Here is a 6702-nt window from a genome sequence, read left to right as displayed (position 1 = left end):
AGATGGAAAAATTTGGGAATATTTACCCGCCACCTATGATACCATTTGAACCGAAGTAACTGCAAATTTTGACATTCTTCATATAGGCCAACATTATAACTTTGAATGTTAGTGCATATCATTGGTACAGGATTGATCAGATTTTGCCAATCTTGCTCTAATAAGTCTTCAGCAAACCTCTCCCCCAATTTATCCAATGAGAAAAACATTTTGTAATGCAGCTGTGTTTTCTCTGTCAGTCTTCAAAGTGGCAGAGATGAAGGAAATAATGATTAAAGTTACTTTCTTGAATATTGGAAACAAGACTCTAAGTGGAATATATTTCAACTTTGATTACTTTATTGATGGTTGCTCAGTGATTGACCCACACAAGATTGATCTGGGCAGCCCAACAGTCAGCGTATGCTTATAATTGAGACTTTAATGAATAACAGTGTTTTGAGCATTACTGGAAGAAAAAAAGAACCATTTCATAACACTAAGTTACTTTTTATGCCATCCACTTTTAACTGTGTCACCATCTACAGGGATATGATTACTTGAGATTTAACTTCCATATATATATATATATATATATATATATATATATATATAAAATTTTTATTTATAACAGTTTAAGAAATTCTTACAAGTCTAGAATTTAGAAAATTTGAAAGTACTAGCTATTTTATTTTACCAAATTAAAAATGAGTTAGCAAAATATATTCTATGTAGAAGTACACACACAACAAAAAAAGAAGAAATTCTGCCATTAAATAAATTATATTTCTTTGACAAGGAAATGAGTTCAGATACATAAGAATATAGAATTCAGGGTAGTTAAAAATGCCAATGTGCTTGTGCTATGCTCGTACATTTAATGCTTAATTTATTATTAAAGACAGCTCCTGGCAAAAAGTTCTGCTCTAAAGAATGCAAAGGCCAGTTCATTCACCAAAAATATCCAGTGAATAAGGTGCTGTGCCCTCATATACTCAATCATAAGTTGGCATAATAATTTTTAAAATGTGATACTACTTAAGTATGTGATAAATACTACTTGATAATGATTTATACAGAGATAGGTTTTATTTTACAGGATTCTTATGGCCTAAAATGTATCGGTTTGTCTTCAGTTTAATGGCTTCAGTTTGTGGTCTCAGTGGTTTTCTTGATGGTAAAAGAAAACATCAGATCAATGTTCTTTATATTTCACAAAGAGTTCACTTATCTCATTAGATCTGCAAAATAAGTCTAAAAAATAGAAAGGGATTTATTTACTTTCTAATTTAAAAATAGAAAAAAGAATGGAGGAACCTGGAATTTAAAGATATAGCCCAGATCCCATAGCACCTGTCACAATCTTTTTAGAGAAAATGCAAATTACAGTGATCACCACCCAACAGATTTCAAGAATCATCTCTCAGCCCACCTGGTGGCTCAGTGGTTGAGTGTTGACCTATGATCCAGGAGGTCATGGTTTGATTCCTAGTTGGAGCATAAGCCTGGTTTGAGGACTTGATCCCCGCTGTGGGGAGTGCAGTAGACAGCTGATCACTGATTCTCTCTCATTATTGATGTCCCTATCTCTTTTCCCCTCTCCTTTCCTCTATAAAATCAATAAAAATATCTTTTTTTAAAAAAGATTTATCTCTCCATATGATGTTAGGACATGAGGCATAATAAGACTACCAAAGATTTTGGAATCCTACAAAATGGTTTTAAACCATAATTTTACTATTTATTAGATCTCCTAAATTGGGATTATTCTTTGACATATTTTCACTCATCCTTCAAAATTCCAAAAGAGAAAGTACAAGTAGGCTAGGTTAGGTCATTATAACCACTATTTGGCTATAGGATGGAATTGTCATTCCAATCAATTCTGTGATAAATGAGAGAATATCTTGAAAGTAAATTGATTTTCTGCTACCACAAGAACAAGCGGAATGAATGAAAGAAGTGTGAAATGTCAAATGCCAAATATAATTAGTAAAAAATAAACTAACTGGCAAAAACAACACATATGAAAACATATAATGTAGTTAGTAGTATTATTATTTATTTTCCAAAGTGTGTTTCCTAGTATGCTAATAGATTGAAATGACTACATATAAAGTAGAAAAATATAGTTGTCTCATTCTCATATAATTTTGAGAAAATTCTAATTATATCATTTTCTTTGACATTTATTAAATAAATCACAAACTACAGAATTGAGAAATTATGTAGTAATGTAACCTGTACACAGTTTTTTCTAAATTATTAGAGAAAGAAATTGTTTGTTCCTAGATGTCTTTCTTAATTCTAATAAAACATCCAAGAGAATACATGTGTTGGGAAAGAATTCTTTAGAGCGACATTTCTGAGTGTTACTGAAAGTGGCATAATCAGCCAACTGGCGGTATAAGAAAATTGAAAATTCATATTGTACATTTAATGTAAAGCATTCACTTTAAGATGTTTCAATTGCTGTGAGCAAAAGCAGTATCATGGAGGGATGGGATAGTTTCACTGAAATCATGGCTTATAAACAAAAATGAGTATGCTATTTAATTTACTACTGTTTCGAACATTTTTAAAAAATACTAACTATGTAAGAGCAACTGTTACTTTATTTAGTTGATGCTGAACATATATTTTTATTGACTTCAGAGAGGGAGAGGGAGAGGGAGAGAGAAAGATCAATGATGAGAGAGAATCATTGATTGGCTGCCTCCTGCACACACCCTACTGGGAATCGAGCCTGCAACCTGGGCATGTGCCTTTACTGGAACTGAACCCGGGACCCTTCAGTCCGCAGGCTGACGCTCTATCCACTGAGCCAAACCAACCAGGGCTGAACATAGATTTTTAACAGCATTTCCTTAGTTTCGAGTCCTCAGCGATATATGTACAAGGGTCATTAAGATTCTCTTATCTTCATCCTGGCCATAAAACGTATAAATTCTAACAATGAAATGTAGTTATAAAGTTATGGTGTATTCTTTGAATTAACAGCACTTTCCTTAACATTGATTTAATTTGCATTTGTTGAATGTGTGATTTATTATTTAGCCCCTGGAAATAGATGCATAATGGGAGAAAGTCACAGAGCAAATCCAGGTGGTTTGAGATAGTAATTTCAGTTTATTTCATTAATATACATCACCTGCTAATGTGTACTAAGCTGAACACAATATGAGATTTTCAGTTCTCCTTTTGACATTAATTTATCAAGCAGTTATGGTGTATAGGCTATGAATAAGACATTGCATTTTGTATTTTGTGTATGTAGTAATTAATAATATACAGGCTCAGCCATGAAATAGGTAAGACCCGTGAGGGACAAATAGAAAAGTGAACAGGCAATTTTAAAACCAGACATAAAATAGATAAAAGGTGTTATGAAGTTTCAATAGCGAAAGGACAGTTTTCCTTATTGTGGATTGAGGTGTTTTAAGTAACAGGTTTTTTTGTTTTGTTTTGTTTTAATTTGTTTTAAGGTAGTATCATTTAATAGAGCCATGTTCAGTGAGTTCGCTTTTGACCAGTAAAGACACTAATGTGTGTGAGAGAAAAAATATTTGAATTGCTGGTAGATAAAAAGCTAAAGGAAAGGAAAAATAATATCAAAATTCTTGAGGAAAAGGGTTGTAGTTCAGGTAGCAGGATATGAAATATATGAAATAATTTTTTGAGAGAATAGGCTATAAATGCTGTTTAAGATCATGTAATCTTGGCATTTAAATGCTCAGCTGACAAGTTGGTATAGAATAGAAAAGCGTTGAAGACCATTGAGCATCGAAGTGGCATAATCAGTAGCTTTTGTAAAATTATTGCTTTGCTGGGAGGGCAGTTGAACAATGGGGTGAAATCTGGTAGCAGAAAGTCAAGGTAGAACTATCACCTCAATAGATACCTACCTACATACATACAAATGTTGTTGACCTTGTCCTTTAATTTTCCTGTCTTGAACTCTTTAAGTTACCTAGTCTTTTGAATGTTACAATGATGAGAAAACAAAAAATATTGTAAGTGGCATGAGGTACAGTTGAGAGTAATTGAATAAGTAGAATAAACAAAGGACTAGATTGGATGACACAAGAGAAGAGAGTAGGGTTGCCTAGAAGTGACATCGAAGTTTTGAGCTAAAGAACTGGAAAATGGACATTTATTTCACTAAGTTAGTGAGGTTTGAAAAAGTTGATGATTTTTTGAGGAAGCAGATGACTTTGTTTTGGACATGTTGAGGTATTGATAGATAGGAATTTATCAGGAGATTATTATGAATGTCCACTGTGTTTCAAACACTATGATAGAGGGCAATAGAGGGTTTTAGTGAATAGACACAACAGACTCAGTTTGCCACAGGGAAGTTAGAGTCTAGTGCAGGGGTGGGCAAACTTTTTGACTCGAGGGCCACAATGGGTTCTTAAACTGGACCGGAGGGCCGGAACAAAAGCATGGATGGAGTGTTTGTGTGAACTAATATAAATATAAATTCAAAGTAAACATCATTACATAAATGGGTACGGTCTTTTTTTTTTTTTTTTTTTTTTTTTTTTTTAGTTTTATTCATTTCAAACAGGCTGGATCCGGCCCACAGGCCGTAGTTTGCCCACAGCTGGTCTAGTGGATAAGATAGAAAATAAATATATGTGGTTGATTTAAGAATAGTCACAAATTTGTTTCTTCACATCTGAATGCAGAGTCCAGCACAATATCCTTTGATTTGGGTTGGCTATGTGAGTCATTTTGGCCAATGTATCATTAGCAAACATAATGCAAGTGGAGACTTATAAATATTTGTGCATCGTGCTCTATAGTTTTTGAAACCCTAACATTGACATGTGAAAAAGTTTGAGCTAGTCTCTAAAAGATGAGAGACATGTGGCTGAGTGACTCCTAATGCATTGTCTGACAGCCTGCTAATTGCCAGAAAGATAAGTGAGGCCATCCCGGATCATTCATTTACTACTGATCCTTCAACTGACAACAAACACATAAGAAAACTCAGCAGGGTTCAACTAAGGAAGCTCACACTAGAAGGATCATCCATCCAACCCAGAGAATCATGAGCTAAACAAGTTTTTGTTTTCCATCTACTCAATTTTGAGGTACTTAGTTACACAATTAAATTTTATTTATAGAAAAAAAAATATATACATGCATACATACAACATACATACATACAAATTTTGTTGATCTTGTCCTTCAATGATCCTGTCTTGAACTCCTTTTTAATATGTTTTTTATTGATTTTTAAAGAGAGGAAGGGAGAGAGATAGAGAGATAGAAACATCAATGAAGGAGAAACATCATCGGTCAGCCACTTCCCACATGCCCCTCAATGGGGATGGAGCCCACAAACTGGGCAGGTGCCATGACAAGGAATTGAATCAGCAACCTCTTGGTGGTTACTGGGTCAATGCTCAACCACTGCGCCACATTGGCCGGGTCCCGTCTTTAATTCTGTAAGTTGCCTAGTCTTTTGATGCTGTAATTTCAGTTTCTTGCAATCTATTCTCTGAAAAACCTCTTCTTATTTTTTCCTTCTCAAATTCTCTAGTTTCTTGTCTCCAAAAGTCCTATAACTCACCATGATTTATAATTCATTGATCTAATCTTTTCACTATACCTCGTTTCCCTAATGTCCTTTCTGGTATTCTTATCTAAGGTAAATTCCATTAAAAAAGATCTTTTTTGTACACATTTTTGTCTCCTTTATCCCCTCATATTTTTTAATTTTCCACTGATAAAATAACAAAACTGGTTAAATCTAATTCTTTGCCCAATGCTTGCATCCACCCAGGTAACGGAACACAGTTGACAAAAAGCACACAAGCACAATACTGGCCTCTTCATTCAAGGGCATTGACCTTGACCTCCAGTTCCAGCATTCCAAAAATCTTTCTGAATCTTACTTCAGAGCTCCAACTGGCATAGTTGTTAATTTCTTGGTACTTACCTGTCCATTTACAAATCAAAGAATTAATTTAACTTAAAACACTGGAGAGGAACCTCTGTGCACTTAATAATGACAAGGACAAGTAACTGTCTCTTAATACCATCACCATCTAAATCTGAATATAATTACAGACCACTTACCATTCATTTCCCAATGCCCCTATTGCTTGGTCATTGAAAAGGCACTGTGCATTTTTAAAAGGCATATTTAGTGAAGCAACATATTCACTTAAAAAGGTTTCGAAAACAAACGCATCTTTTCTTTTCAGAAGGCAGTGCAATGTATGCAACAGAAACTATAAACAGAACAAATTCCTACAGTGGAGCCGAAGCAACTTGCTTGTAAGAGTTCTGAAAATCTAGTTGCACAGGCTTTGTGAAGAGAGAGAGCCATTCTACTCAAAATAAGGCACAGTGTCTGCTTTCAAACTATTAACACATTGATATTTTCAACAAATTGACAAATTTTGTTCGCGTTCCAAACACACACACCTCGTAGGTCACAGTTGAGGGTCTCCAGACAGACTTTGGTGTTTGGAGACTCGTTATGAGGCAGCGCTGCACCTTTGGAAAGATCACACTGGCCTTTGTAGCACACTGTGTGTGCAAATAGGTTTCTTGTTCAAGCTTCTGCAGCAAACTGTGGCAAAGCCTCCCTGCAAAGTTGCCTCTAATAAGACAGCTCAAATGTGGTGCCACATGGGTATTTCTTATCTGGCTTTACAAGCTCTCCAAAGGATGCTGCATAAAGAATCAAAGAATCTGCCAGCAGTT

Source organism: Myotis myotis, unplaced genomic scaffold (assembly GCF_014108235.1).
Source record: "Myotis myotis isolate mMyoMyo1 unplaced genomic scaffold, mMyoMyo1.p scaffold_m19_p_1, whole genome shotgun sequence".
In the NCBI taxonomy this organism is placed as follows: domain Eukaryota; kingdom Metazoa; phylum Chordata; class Mammalia; order Chiroptera; family Vespertilionidae; genus Myotis; species Myotis myotis.
This window is presented reverse-complemented; position numbering follows the sequence as displayed.